The 16589-nt window shown below is 30.9% G+C and overlaps 1 pseudogene; it reads right to left on the bottom strand.

The window, feature by feature from the left end:
• Positions 1-6581: 6581 nt before the first annotated feature.
• On the bottom strand, positions 6582-11112 carry LOC130801535 (homeobox protein BEL1 homolog; annotated as a pseudogene).
• Between the last annotated feature and the right edge of the window lie 5477 nt (positions 11113-16589).

Genomic DNA, 16589 nt, shown 5'->3' with positions numbered 1-16589 from the left:
CATCAAGCAAGGTCCACACGACCACACCATATGCCCACTGCCAAGCCCATATCCAGTAATTTCATAGACAAATAACTTGAGCATATCCATTTTGAATCTTCTATTTGCCACATTTAGATTAGGTTATAATATCATTAATCATGATTGTATGTGTTTAGATTTGATTCTCTGCGACATGACCTAATTTCCTCAATGATCATTTGTAGAAGAACTCCTTAAAATCTCACCAAGAACAACATATTAAATAAGGTCTGCAGAAGAATATTGCCGCAAAAGTTCTTTATCCACTTTAATGATTAGATTAAAATACAATGTTTGCTGAGAATAAAAGGAGGCAACCTCAAAACGAGAAAAGGTCATTCTATGTATTTAATGCATTGCTCCACAACAAATGGAGAATTGCCACGAAGAGGTTGTAGTTGATTTTATAAGAAAACCAACCTTGGATTGACAACGATATTTCTCTAAAGACAATTCAGACATTCTTTTAAATGTCAAATGATGAGATTAAAGAATACCACCTCACTCCATTATATTTCGAGTATTGTAATTCCAACAAAACATCTATTAATGAACGAAAACTTCTCTCTAAGCTACATTTTTTGAGAACAAACTTCATTTAATATGATTAGGCATGGCCACGGTCCGGGTTGGTCCGGTTCCGTTCCGGTTCCATCCGGTTCCGGTTCCACCCGGTTCCGGTTCCATTTGGAACCTGTCGCGAACGGTTCCGGTTCCGGTTCCGGTTCCGGGCGGTTCCAAACGGTTCCTTAGCGGTTCATGAGGCGGTTCCGGCGGTTCCAACTCACGGGACGGGCGGGTCGGACCATCGGTTCCATTTTAATTTTTTCTTTAAATTTTTGTATAATAAAAAAATACTATAATATCGCGGACGTACCTTTGATGATTACTTGATTATTAGCGAAATTCATTGCATGTCAAGTTGTCATCGTTATTGAAATATTTACTAAAATGAATGGAAAAAAATTAATTAATAAGAAACGAATCAATGATAATGTCGATAAAGATGATTAATAAAAAAAGAGGGAGAAAATGGACTTGAACCTAGTACCCAAATGAATACTAAGCTGCCTACGTATCCCGAAGGAATCAAAGCCCACGTAGTTCTTTGTCATACCTTTTATTTATAGTTGTTGAGTGTTGATTCATCGTTGTCGCTTGTCGGATTGATCCTATTCGTCTTCGTCATCATCATGTGGTTGATATTGATTAGATGCTTCCGCTGACTCTCCTCCTGACGATGATGAAGTTGTATCCATCATCATCCATGGATCATCATCGTCGTCTTGATCATCATCGTTCCTTAGTCCTTGTGTTCGTATCTCCGCTTGGTCCCAATCTTTCTTGCAAACACATATTTGAATACTATGTGGAGCAAGACGAGATCGCTTTTCATCCAGAACTCTTCTACCTGCACTAAAAGCAGACTCCGACGCAATAGTGGACGCGGGAATTGCAAGGATATCCTTTGCAATTCTCGATAAAATGGGAAATTTAAAAGATTTTTCTTTCCACCACTCCAAAATATTATAGACACTTGGGTCTATTTCAAAGTGGTGTTTTAGATAACTATCTAGTTCTAAAAATGTGGTCGAGGAAGAAGAAGATCCTACAAAACTATCATCTTGCGTCATTATGTTAGCAATTACTGAATTATAGAAAGAGGGACGAGCCGAAACGCTAGCACGCCTAGACATATCGCGTTTCGGGTTATATACACTAGCGTAAAATTCATACAGTTCAGCTAAATATTTTTTACATGTTCCGACATAATAAGCTACATCGGAAGACGGGCGATCTAACGCTTGATAATAAAATCCTATTACTTTGGTTAGGACCTCGGTTTTAAAACGTGGGTCCAAAATGGTTGCGATTCCATAAATGTAAGGAAAATCGGTAAAATATGATTTCCATTTTTCCATCATTTCAGCAAGAATCGGCCTTAATTGTGGGTTAGTATCTTCTTGTCTATGTTTAAGCAGGTGATAAAAAATAGTAATACATTCACTTATTACTAAGTGAACGTTCGGTTCATAAACATAAGAAAAAATCTTAGTCGCGTGGTCATACGCTTCTAATATGTTATGTACACCTATTGCTAATTCCCAAGTTTCATCAGCTATGAAACTATCTGTACACTCACTATATAGTTGTGTTATTACTGGGCGATAAGCAATCGCCTTTCTTAATAAATCGTTCGTTGACCCCCAACGTGTAGGAGTATCTAATGACCAATACACTTTTTTAAGTTGGTATTGGTCACATAATTGTTTATATCTTCTTTTAATCTTTCCGATCCTAAGCCATTTTACTATATCCCTAATTGGTTCTAATAATTCACTTAATTGTTTTATACCTACTTGACAAGATAAGTTAACTATGTGCGCACAACAACGTATGTGTAATAAGCTACCCCCAAGGATTAAACTAAAGGCGGGTTCGTTAAATAAAAGTTCTATACATTTTATGTTTGCGGTTGCATTATCTGTTGAACAACAAAATATTTTATCTAATAAGTTCCATTCCCTACATATCTCTATTAATCTATATTTTATGTTTTCGCCGGTGTGTCTTTCTGGCATAGTCTCAAAAGCAATTATTCTTTTTTGAATAATCCAATTTCGATCTATCCAGTGTGCTGTTACACACATATAAGATTCTAAATGTGGGGGAGCAGACCATATGTCAGTTGTTATGCTAACCCTACCATTAAACGATTTAAACATTTCAACTAGGCCATAGCGCATTGATTCGTATAATTTAATTGTTCGTCTTTTAAGAGTGTTCCTAGGGATTGCTCTAAATTGTGGTTGCAATTGTTGTCTAGTGAGACGCTCATATGCCCTACTTTCACCGTGGTTAAAAGGCAATTCATCGCAAATTACATACCTAGAAAATTCATCAATCATGTCATTACGATTATATCTAAAAGGCATACCTGTGTTGGGAATGTCCCATTGTGTCTGTCGGCTTCCACTTGTGGTCCCGCTGCCGCTTGATGCATGAGTTTCTTTTGTGATTCCATGCTTCTTTGCCAAATGTTTGTTAAAAGATCCCGTTCCACCACCTAACACGTATTCACAAAACACAATAAATAAATGTTTATAAAATATGAATATATAATGTATGAATGTATTATGTATGTATAAAAAACTTAAAAAGTATTTACCTCTGGCGAAATTGTATGAAACTAAGGGCTTTACTCCTTGACTTTCACAAATTTGACAAGTGCATAGGAACATATCTGGATTCTCGGTTGGTTCTTTTGTGAAATACGACCACACATGTGAAACAGCTCTACCACTAGAAGGTGGCATTGCCGGAAAAGGTTGTCTTATTGGTTCATCTTCATCTAAATAAATAATTTAAAATTATAAAACTATAATTAAATAAATAAATAATTTAAAGTTTAATTAATTTGAAGAATAAAATTATAAAACTAACCGATAGTTTGGAAATTGACTCGTTTACCACGAGCTTGTCTTTGTTGTTGTTGTTCTCCTTGTTCTTCATCTGATCTTGTTGATGACTGTCGAGATATATGTACCCCAATTGGGGTCGTTGGTTCTTCTTCTTGTTCTTCTTCTTCTTCAATTTGTATATCTTTTTCCACTTCTTCTGCATATTGATGTAACTCCGGGTCGTACCCTTCCGGATAATTAGGTTCATAATTATAATTACTAATGGAGGGTGTTGTTGATACCGACGGAGTAGAAGTGGCCTTTCTTTTGGAGGAACTGGAACCTCCTAATGATTTTGCCACTTTAGTAACTTTTTTTGTGGCTCTTTTCAAAAATGAAGACATGATTGATAGTATAGAAGTAAAAATAGAAATATAGAATTAAGAAATAAATAAATGATTAATTATGTAACTAACTAAATTAAGAAATAATTAGAAGACTAATTATGTAATTAAGAGAATAATTGCGTAATTAAAGAATTAAGTAGAGAGAGTAGGAGAAGAGATGAGTTGTGAATGAAAATGATTGAAAGTGATGAGTATTTATAGGATGGATTCCAACGGCTCTCTAACGGCTAGTTTGGCTCAACGGTTCCATGGAACCGGTGGGCCGGTTCAACCGGACCGGTCCCGGTTCCGGTTCCGGTTCCGGTTCCATGGAACCGTTGAGCCGGTTCAACCGGACCGGTCCCGGTTCCGGTTCCAGAACCGGTTCCATGGAACCGTTGGACCGGTTCTCCCGGACCGGTTCCGGTTCCAACCCGCGGGTTTTTTGGCCCGGTTCACGACGGTTTTTTCCGGCGGTTTCACGGTTCCGGCGACTTTTTTCCGGCGGTTTCACGGTTTCGCGGTTCGGGGCGGTTCGGAACCTGTCGCAAACGGTTCCGGTTCCGGTTCCGGTTCCAAGCGGTTCGGGACCGGTTCGGTTCCGGGTAACCCGCCCCGTGGCCATGCCTAAATATGATCAATCATTTCTAATACTGATCATCTTCATTTACTCTTCTGAGTTAAAAAAATTTATTTAGACCTCACGCCACTAACACAAACCTAATATTGTTCCTCTGAGCTAAAAGAATAGGGCTTGCTAGGTTAAAATATAGTTTGTTTGACAAATAACCGCTAACTAGAGCTATTGGCTGGTTTGACCAGTTAAAAGTATAGGCATATAAGCTAGTTGTTTAAGTTAGCTATTAAAGTTAATTGTTAAGAATATGTTTAATAAAAAGTGTTTGTTGATCGTTGACTGTTTATTAGAGAAAAAAGTAGAACAAAAGTAAAAGATTTTTTGACTTAAAAGTCTTGTACTTAACACTTATTTCAGTTGTTTAAGTCAATAAATAAGCTAATAGCCAAAAATGCCAAATATAAGTATACACTTTATTCTTTTATTTACAATTTACAAAAATGCTACTCATTTTATGCTTCATCTGTACACTTTTTCATATTAATTTTTTTTATTTCACAATTGACCACAAGTCAGTAAATAATCAGTTTTTTTATCCTAAAAAATTAATTCTTTGGATATTGGACTTTGGTTGTCAAGTATTCTCATGTTATGCATTATTTGTACATTTTGTTTTATAAATTCAAGAAAAGAAAAGGTTGCTATAAAACGAAAAAGATATAACAATAAATAAAAGATGAATAAAAATAAGTATTTTTGTTTATTACGCGATAAAGAGGCTTAGAATTTAGGATAATATACTGAACATCATAAATCATTATTCATCGGACATTCACAAGTCACAAATGATGGGCCACAAAATTAAAGTATATTTATCGTCGGCTTAATATTTCAAACTTAAAATCACCAATCAAATTGCAAAGTACTTCTCTTTATTATTACAAAGTTTATCTGCAGATAAGCCCTCATCAAAGTTGCAATATGTCCTTTTAATTCAGCCACAAGAAGTTCTATCACCTACATTGGGCCCATCTTAAGTTCCTTCACACTAAGGGCTTTTCTTTCCTTTTTGTCTTCAACATCAACATAATAATAATACTAATAATAATAATAATAATAATAATAATAATAATAATAATAATAATAATGATGATGATTTCTTATTTTTAATTTTGGTGTTGAAGAAAAAACAATTTAGATATAAAAATAATTGATATATAAGCAAAATTCATTGAAGAATCTTTCCAAAATGGGGAGCATTTACCAAATTCCTTGTATCAAATCACTAGTCACTAGATGTTAGTATATATCTGTGTACATTTATTTATTATAACTTTGTTTTATAATTAGGTGAAATATTATAAATACAGTTATAATAGAGTGAAATGGAGATGACTAAACGAAAATTATTCCACTTCTTGTAACCATATAAAAACATTAAAATATTTATAAGCATAGCTAATAAGATAATACTCCAAATATATGAACAAGGCTATCATAATCAATATTAATTACAAGCTAAGCCACTAATTGAGTAGTTAAGATAATGCAGTATGGTTTTCTATTTTTCCTTTGAATAAATAAATTATATATTTTTTATGGAAGAAAATAAATTTTAAGATATATAGGTATATTTTAGATTGTAGCGGCATATATAAAACAAAAAATAAAAGCAACTAGAACATCAGTATCAGACTATCGTCTTCCACCCAAATATTCCATGATCACTTAGCTTGCAATAAGTCCCACCTCCCACTGTGTAGTTGTTTATGCATGTATGAATTAATCATGGAGTACTGTATTCTATACATGAATTATATTCTAGCAAGCTTAATTAGTACTACCTAACCTACCTAGCTACTAATACCTATGAGATTATTCCTTACAAATTACTAATTAATAAGTAAAATGATCTCAGAGTATATATGATGCTGGTATTAACCATTAATAATTGATGGATAATCTCACCTGACCGATATATATATATATATATATATATATATATATATATATATATATATATATATATATATATATATATATATATATATATATATATATATATATATATATATATATATATATATATATATATATATATATATATATATATATATATATATATATATATATATATATATATATATATATATATATATATATATATATATTTGAGAAATCTTTCACAATAATTAATATAATACTCCATAATTAAGCGAAATCAAGAACTTGAGCACCCATGAATTAAGTTTGTGTAAGGCAAATTATGGGGTTGATGATCTTCGTCCAAAAGAGAATACTGATGATGAGGTTGACAATTATGTTGATTATCCAAATGATGATCATCTGTAGGGTAGTATACAGCAGGAGTAAATGCTAAACCATGATCACCTTGCTGCAACCCTAATGTTAATGACACAGCATTAATGTTATTATTACCAGCTGCAGCATCAGCTTGTTGGTTAACGTTGTAATTTGAGGAAGATAGATAATCCAATTGATTCAGTACTGATCCAAAACCCATGATCAACTGCCCACTTTGTTGTAAATGTAAATTATTATTATTATTATTATTCATTCTGTTTGATGGATCATTCGTACTTGCTGAGGTAGTATTAGTGTTGACAATGGATGAGAGGGAATACGAGTCAACCCGAAGGAGTTGATCAGGATCGGGTTTTTGGTCTTCACAAAAAGGTGCTGCAGGTGGTACACAATTTAGGCTGTTAAGATGATGATCATTATCGGTAGCATTGGACGAGGACCCCATATTGTCTTGCTCTTCTTCTTCTTTTGTCTCTTCTAAGTACATTTGCTCCACCATTGGTTTCCATAGCCTTACTCTTGCATTAATAAACCAATTTGACACCTACCAATTTCATTTCCAAAATCTTTATCAAATTATATTAACACATGCATTCACCCAATTAATTATATACAAAAGTTATTGTTGTCTAACAACATTATTATTTTAACGTACCCATCATAATTGTTTGCATTAGTGTAAATTATTGCATTTTTTGCCCATCAAATATCTAAAAATTTATTTAGCGAGATGAATTATAAGTTAGCTAGATGAAAAATAGAGTTTTTAGAAAAACTAAAAAGTTACAAATTACTAATTATTACTAAACATCTCATAGAAACTAACTTGAAGAATTGGCTTATATATCAGCAAATAATTTTAGTTGATTAAATTTGCCAATAACTACAGAAAACACAATATACAAGTATACAATCAACATTTAATCACCAAACAGACCAAAAATATCTTATTTGTTAAAATCATATATAAGCTCTAAGTATGCATGAAGATAACGTGGATAATGTAGCTAAACAAATAAGCAGTAATAGTAATTACCTGACCCCTAGTAAGACCAGTTTGGCGAGCTAATATATGCTTATCCACGTCGCTTGGGTACCTAAATAGAGCAAGATCATTCAGGTATGGAGAGAAACTTGAGTTGAGTTCAAAGCCATAGAATTCGATTCTATGAGAATATAGTATATCACTAGTACTTTAGCTGGTTAGCAGCTTAATACTAGTTTTTTTTTTTAAAAAAAATAATTTTGAGAAATTTATATGGTTGGCTTTGAAGGGTATAAGAAAACGAAGATGGGACCTGAAATAAAGAAGGTGGAAGTGAACAAATATGATTGATTAAAACATGACAAAAAGGATCAAATAAGACCAAAGCTAGCCGATTGGAATCTTGTAAAGACCGATAACGATTTGAGGCAATAACTAACTACAACATGTGGTGTATACTATAGTACTCTTGTAAACAAGTAATTAAGGATGATTGAGCTATACTATCCACTATTGGCATTTCTATCTAATAGTTTTTTATGTGTCATGTTATACCATTTTCAACTAAAATTTTGACACTCCATCATGAATAATTCTGATCTTGGAACAGGTTTTGTATGGTTTAATATAGTTGTCGAAACAAATTAACCAAAAAGATACATTTGGTGAAATTAGCTAGGTTATAACATATATTTAGACCTTAGTTTAACCATTAGCTGATGGCCAGTTGAGGGCCAATATATATTATATACTATATCATGTACGACATATAACTTATTATATTGAAGTTACAACAGTTCACTTAATGTTGAAACTCCAAATTCATATAAAGAAAGTAGTAAGAGAAGATGCGCGTACGGATGGAGGAAATGCTCGAAAAGCCAAGCACGAAGGATTGAAACAGAGCGTTCAGGCAAACCTCTTTGAGGTCTCCAAGGATGAGATTCCACGGTAGTCATTTGTTGATAAGCTCTTTGTTGTCTTAGATTTTGGTCTAATATTCTAAGTCTTGGAGTTTCACCTCTTGTTGTTCCAAGAGTTGTAGTATTGTTTGAGTCCTTTTCTCCCATGGCTTTGTTGGTGTCCTTAATTTGAGCCACAATTGTATCCCTTAGACATCTGAAATGTCTTGACATTGCCTTGGAAGCCAAGCCAGAATAGACACTGCCTGCCCCAGGACCCGCTACTGCCTCAAATGAACATACAACTCCTTTCATTTGTTCACAGTAGTGCTTGTACCTTCTGTCAAGCTTTAGAACAAAATACAAATTAATCCCCCGGCAGGAATTGTCACATACAAATTGATGTCACTTCTATGACATCAAAATCTACGAATCAAGATGCATGGGATCGGAACGGGTTTTCTAATAAAACTATTTATTGAAGTCCCTGAATTGTCACATACATGTTTTTTGTGAGCATTAAATAGGAAGGAGTGTTTCAGTGGCCTAATTAGTTCACACTTTTCAATTAGTTCACATAAAATCAACCAATTTAGTTAGTTAGATCATAGATATATTAGTACTTCTCAAATTCCCTCTTTATTCTTTTACTAATTAATTAGTTTTTTTTTTTTTTAAAGGAACTGGTGAAAAACAAACAAAATGGAAGTTGATTATTTTGTGGCAAAAAGGAAAAAAATTATACTTTATAATAATAATAATAATAATAATAATAATAATAATATTATTATCAATACTTAAACTTACAATAAATGTAACATGTGAAAGAAGGAGTTAGGAGTATATATTACCTGTTCCAACATGCCAAGCAGGTTTGTCTTCCTCTTCTGCAATTCCATGAGATTAACACCATACAATGCATTATTCCTTGAAGATGAGCAACTACTAGCATTGTTATTTTGTGGATTTTGGTGATCAACATCACCTTCATCTAAGTGCCACTGTTCTTTGTTCTTCCTTGATTGAGCTTTCTTCCCCTTATTTGGATCATCTGGGTTTCCAAGATTACAAAACTCATTCAAAAGTTGTTGAGCTGGTTCCATATACTTAGAATTTCTTATCAACTCATCAAACTGTAGATTCATATTTGTACTTCCACCTACAACACTTTTCCCAAGAAAAACCTGACTTTGTTCTTGATGATGATGATGCAAAAACCCATCTCTAGAAGTAGATGAAGGAGAAGAAAGACTGAATCTTTGATGATGATTATGTCTTAATTCAAAGGATTGGAGGCTAATAGTTGAGGGATAAGTTGAAGATAAAGAAAGTGATAACCCTTGACTAGGCCTCTCATTCCTTTCACAAGGAAACACACATGGCCTTGATGAACAATCCTCCATAAAACCCATCTGTTGTGATGCTGATGTAATTACCATTTCAGATGGATTTTCATCACCGTGATTATGATGATCATGATGGTGGGTATTAACAGCTTTTGGTTGAAACCCTATCATTTCTATACCACTATTTAAGTTGTAAATCTCAGGGTTTGGATCAAAGTTTTGTCCTAAATGATGATGATGAGGAACAACATCTGAGTAACAAAAACTTGTTGGAGAAGATGACACCATCATGTTATTGTTGTTTCCTTCTCTTGATGATTTCTCTTCCAATATTTGATGCTGTTGATGAGCAGCCATTTTTCACATAAAATATCCACCAATAATTAAAGAACCTAACTCACTTTCTTTTTAATTCTTTTGGGATCGTATTATAGAAAAATTAAAAATACAAAAAAACGTACTGAAATTTCTCCCTTTTTTCTTGGAGATCACTATGTCACTTATAAGAACATCTAAAACCTTCAAAAATAATGAACACCCAAGAAAGTGGAAAAAAATTATCCTTCAAATGTCAAAAATCTAAAAAAGTATACGTTTTTTGAAAAAGTAAAAGCTTTAATGAGTTTACCTTGTTTGGAAGGAAGAAGAAAGTTTGGAAATGTTAACGGTTGCCAGAAGTAGAGAAATAAGTCTTGATGATGGTGGGTAGCTTTAGATTTTGGTGGAGCAACTTCAAGTTTTTTTGATTATGGAGAGGGAATTCTCATAAAAATCATGAGAGAAATTTTTTAAAAAAAATTTAAAAAAAAAAAAAAGAGAAGAAGGGGATGGTATATATGTTTGGACGTGTAGTGATGAGAGTAGAGAAAATATTTTTTCCTCTTTTATTTTAAAGATCCCAACATAGCAAGGTATGAAAGACTGAACCTAGGAGTTAAGGTTAGAAAAATGTTGGGACAAACAACCCCCTGTTACTTCTCTCTCCCCCACTCTTCCTTCCAAACTTATTACTCATCTGTCCCTTTGAGAAAATGATGGAGATATTAAAATTATATAAAAAGATTAAAAAGGTGAAAAAAAATATTTTATAAATAATTGAGAAAAAAAGTACCTTACGAAAATATTATCAAAACAAAAATATTATATAAATAGTAAAAGAAATAATTAAAAAACGTATTGCTCAAAGCAAAGATTACTGAAAACTCATCTCTTATAACAATCTGTTTCTTGTTGAGTTCTGTGATAGAGCACAATTGTGGGTCAATATTCTGCTGACAAAACATCCTAAAATTAAATTGGTCCTCTTTGTTCTGGGATTAAAATCCTTCTCAATTGATTCATTATTGCCCATATGAAATTTAATACTCCCATATACATATATATTTTTTGTTTTATATACTTCTAGTAAATTACTTATGAATCACTTAATTTTTTACAACTTTTTTGGTAAGTTGAACTTCATTAAGATATGGGTTTAAATCAACAAAAAACATCCATTTATTGTTATCATATATCATTTCTATTAGTTTTTTTAGTGAGTGACATAATAAATTTTCCACCTTGTAAAACTAATGTGATCTTTATGACAGCTATATATATATGAGCAACATCCATACTGATATTGTTTGGCCATTTTTCAATATAGTTCGCTTTCAATTTCCTGTAAATTATCTTGGATTAATCATGATTCATGCAACTTCTCTAGCTAAATTATACATATTTTTAGATTGTCGGGGCTTAAAAATAGTACAAACTAATAATGCAAGCTACTCCATATTTAAAATCTCTCAAATTTAAACATTATGTACAATTTAATGCCTTACATACTAAAATCACCTCCACGACTGCACCTTACTCTAACTACTCCAAAAATGTTGAGTATGGGATTAACAATGCTGATTTATGAACTTATGTGGTACAATTTGATAGAGTGGGAATTTTGTAATTTTAATTCACCTTTTTTGATTTTGTTTATTTTATTATTAATTTTTTTTTTTGTCTTTTTATAGTGATTTACAAATTACGGTTATTAATTGAAATTATTGTCACTTTCTGACCACCAATTTTTTTTCTTTTTTCTTTTTATTTTATGTATGTTTTTCATCATAATATAAGATTTACTTGTAACGTATCATAATAAGATTCATTAATATAATAATCATGCACCAATTATCATCATAAGAGTAATCAAGTATCAAGACTAATTATTTTAAATTTTAACTCTGTAAGTACAAAATCTATCATTTATGATTTATCTAATCAAAATAAATAACAAGTTTGAATACAAGTATCGATCTACCTGTAAATCTATAATATTAAAACCAACATCTCTGAATAACATAATTGATGGATAATTTAATTATTATATATAAGCCTAAACAAAAGTAAATCACCGTAATAATAATTTTAGAATTTGATTTGGTCTACAGTCGAAACAGTCTGGACTGATTTTTTTCAAAAAAAATTATTGTTTCCGATCTGGTGTTATTTTTTATTTTTCAGATCTAATTAGATCGCAAACCATACTATGACCAAAAACCACATTTTTATTTCAAAAAAATAGGTTGCTACTTAGATATTTCGAGATGTAGTTATTTTCGTATAGTAATATATACTTAAATGATGTTGATGCAATGAACTATTTACAAATTATTATATTTGGTGATTGTAGGTACATAATATTTACATAAAAGCATAAATTAATTTAGGAAAAAATAAAAATAAAAAATCGTAGATCAAACCAGACCGTTGTACAATAGTTTGATCCGATGATTTAAACGTTCTAGTCAAAGATTGTTGACATTTCAACAATTTAATTATTAGAAATTAATAAAAACAGGTCGGGTCGAGTCAAATCGGACCAGAGTTTTAATGTTCAGCCCATAATAAGTTTAAAGAGTCATTATCCAACCTGGACCATATTTGCTTAGCCCGACCCAACATGTATCCGACCCATTGAACGCCCCTAGTCTAGAGCTATTGCCAAACAGTAGACTCCTAAAGAAACTCTTGTCTCTATCATTATAATTAACCAGTCACATTATACATAATTTAGTAATAAAATAACATTATAAATAACTAATTTTTGACAGAAAAATTGACATAAAATTGCATAAATAATATAGATAATTACTAATTAATCAATGATAAAAAAATAAATTAAATATTCATATTAAAAAAATACAAAATATAAAAAAAATCATACAATAAACAAAATAACATTAAAAGAAATTTACACAGTTATACAAAATATGCGCCTTAGCCTAGACAAGTCGATCACATAAGATCACGATTGTACCTAGAGTCCTTAATCAAGTCATACAAAACATACGATTGGGTCCAATTCCGCAATTTTAATTTTGCAATTTTAATTTATGGTTAGAGATTATCTTTATTTATATAGTATATTTTTTATTCCTAAACTTTAAAATGAAGAAAGTTAGAGTGCATTTCAGTTATTTTCACTTTTAAGTAGAATAGAGTGTTATAAAATATTGAGTGGCTATTTAAAAGGTGAAGGGGTATAGGAACATTTTTATAATTTCATTAAAAAAATTGAGGACAGAATAAAATAGTTCATAATATTTAAAAGGAAAATTATTAAGAATAATACAATATTTTGTTTATTTTTCTATAATAATATAAATTTTTAATTAATAATGAATGATATTAATTTAGGGGGCATTTTCTTATAATATCCCTAACATATTAAAAATTAAACTATAACAGAATATATGATAAAAAACAAGTAAAATAATTAATAAACTAAAATTAGTATTATTCTAGAAAAAATAGCCCTTTAAATTAATTCTATTTATAATTAATTAAAAATTAATATTATTATAGAAAATTAATAAAATAATACTCCCTCCTATTCAGCTGAACTGTCCCATTTGACTTTTCACACTTGCCGAGGCAACATTTTAACTCTTAATATCTCAAATTATGCTTAATTAAAAATTATAAAAAGTTGATATTAATAATCCTTGTATTGAGACAAATCAAACAAGATCCCATATGACTATATTTTAACTTATAGATTAAGAGTAAAATACAAATTAAGAGTGATAAGTGAATAGTGCCAAAAAAAAATGGGACAATTCAGCTGAATAGGAGGTAGTATAATATTTAAAAATCAATGAATTATTAATAGTGGCCTTATGGGTAAGAATATATGGAAGGGGGTGATAAGGGAAGCACAAATCCCCATAAGTGAAGTTATATAAAACTCCAGGCTTTATCAGGAGTCCTGTGAGTTTGTTTCAGAAACTCATAATGTCAAACGGCAGAGTCTTATACAAAAGAGTACTCGTAATTAGTAAATTTAATTTAATTTAGTTTATATTTTTGCGAGGATTTTGGAATTTGGAATTGGAAAAAAGAGAAAATGGAGGGAAGCGAATAGAACAGATGCCGTGGCCAGTGGTTGTAGAAAAAATGGTTCCAAAAATGGAGGGTGTACATACAACAGATAAGAAAACCATGTGGTCCTAAATTTCCATCTAATTTCAATTAAAACAACCCCCTATTTATGTCTACTCCACCCATCTTCCTTTCTCCCCTCTATAGCTTCCACGTTGGGACCGCTTTTCATTTCTTTTTTTTTTTTTTTTTTACAACATTTTCTTTTGTGTAATGGGCAAATAATTCCATAATACACCATTTTGCAAATCTCTACAATCATTGCATAACATTTTTTTAAGGAGATACTGTTCTCCAATCTTTTGAAAATATATAAAAACTTCTTAATTTACATCACATATATATAATATATATGCACTAATGCTAATTTGTTATCATGTACTATATTATACCAATTACCATCTATTATACAAGTCAAATATTCTGTTAATTAATTTTTCTAGAACAATTTAGTTGTATTGCTATTATTTTTGTCTAATTATCATACATTTTCCAAAAAAAAACTATTTTGAAAGAAATTGTTTATATATATATATATATATATATATATATATATATATATATATATATATATATATGTGAATAGCAATGGTTCAATGGTATGTATTAGGATCCTTTTCATTATTTTTTTTTTCATTACTCATGCTAAGATTTTGACATCTATTTTAGAATAAGAAATAAAATGTCAAAATCCTTTTATTAAAACACCAATAGTATGTAGTTTTTAAGATTTTTAAAATGAAAAAAAGTGAAATATATACTGCTATTACTACGACTTTACCCTTAAAAGTAGCTTTGGATTCGCTAACAAAATTTAACTTAAAGTAAAACCATGTTTTTTAAAACCCATGCCATAGTCATTACAAGCCTATAATAGAAATTAGATGATGCTAAAAGTTACGATCAAAACTAAACCATATTTCTTTGTAACAATACTTAAATAGCCTTCATAGAATTAAGTCAAAAGTTCACATCAAATTATTATAGAGGTAGGCTTTTCTAAGAAAACATAGCTAGGGTTACTCTTAGCTTCGATCCCTCATTCCAATTCCACCTTTGCAAAGAAAACAGAGCTTCAAGTTAATTTAATATGCAATATCTAAATTTTCCAAGAAAATTTTATAGTAATAAATCTTCCGATCCATTTCATCATTATGCATGGCTTATTTTTAATTTGCACGGTTTCTTAGAAAATTATGGAGATCATGTGATCCTTTAAGTGTTTTTGATAGAGTTGATTGAAAGAAAAGCATAAGGGTCATATAAATATCATGTAAGATAAATTGACCCACATTAGTAAAAAGTAATCATCCTGAGTAAAAATGTGAAGTTATTGCTGAGATATAGGGAGTAATAAGTTGGCATTAGCGTTTAACTATACTTTTATTATCTTTATAAGTTCATAAAATTCAACCATTTCATTTAGCATTATTTAAGTGAAAATAACAAATTTAATTAGACAAAGAATGAAGTAAGTTAAAACATGCAAAATATATCTAGATCATATAACATTAAAAAAAAAAGATTACCTAGGATAATCCAACTGTTTCATGATTTTTCTATAACAATCTCACCTATTGACTAACCATAAATAATCCCAACTTTATAGAGTATTTGACTAAAGCAAACTCGGATAATCGGATGACCTAATATAACAAGTTTTATTGTTTATAAAAAAAAAGAATAAATCAAAATAAAATATCAAAAAAATGTAAAAAAATGTTAAATTTTTCAATTTACTTTTTTGGTAAGTTACGTACTATAGCAGGTCATTCGGTTACCCAAATTTATTCTAGGAAAATACCTCATAAAAATAAAATTATTCATAGTTAATCAATGGAGAAAATTATTATAAAAAAATCATAAAACATTAAATTATTCTGGGCTACTATAGAAAAAAGTAAATAAGAAGGGGAGTAGGGGACTATATCGAGCATTAGTTCATGACTTCATGGTGGAACATAGAGTGATTTGTGTCTCTTACAAATTAGAAAAGGAAAAGACATTTAAAAAGTTGTCTATAAAGAGGAGGTGGTCCAAGTAGTCCAGCTTTTCTCCGCCGCTTGCCATTCTGGGTTACGCTATTCTACCCCTTTTTCTTGCGCTTCTACTCGTACTACTACTTTATTTTACTACATCATCACTCTAATTTTATTTACTCATAATTTTTACCCCTACGAAAACACCTTATAACCACTAACTTGGGATAACAAAGGATTGGATC

Source organism: Amaranthus tricolor, chromosome 15 (genome assembly GCF_026212465.1).
Source record: "Amaranthus tricolor cultivar Red isolate AtriRed21 chromosome 15, ASM2621246v1, whole genome shotgun sequence".
Taxonomy (NCBI): domain Eukaryota; kingdom Viridiplantae; phylum Streptophyta; class Magnoliopsida; order Caryophyllales; family Amaranthaceae; genus Amaranthus; species Amaranthus tricolor.
Note: the sequence above shows the minus strand (reverse complement) of the source record. Positions and strands in the feature narration are given on the sequence as shown.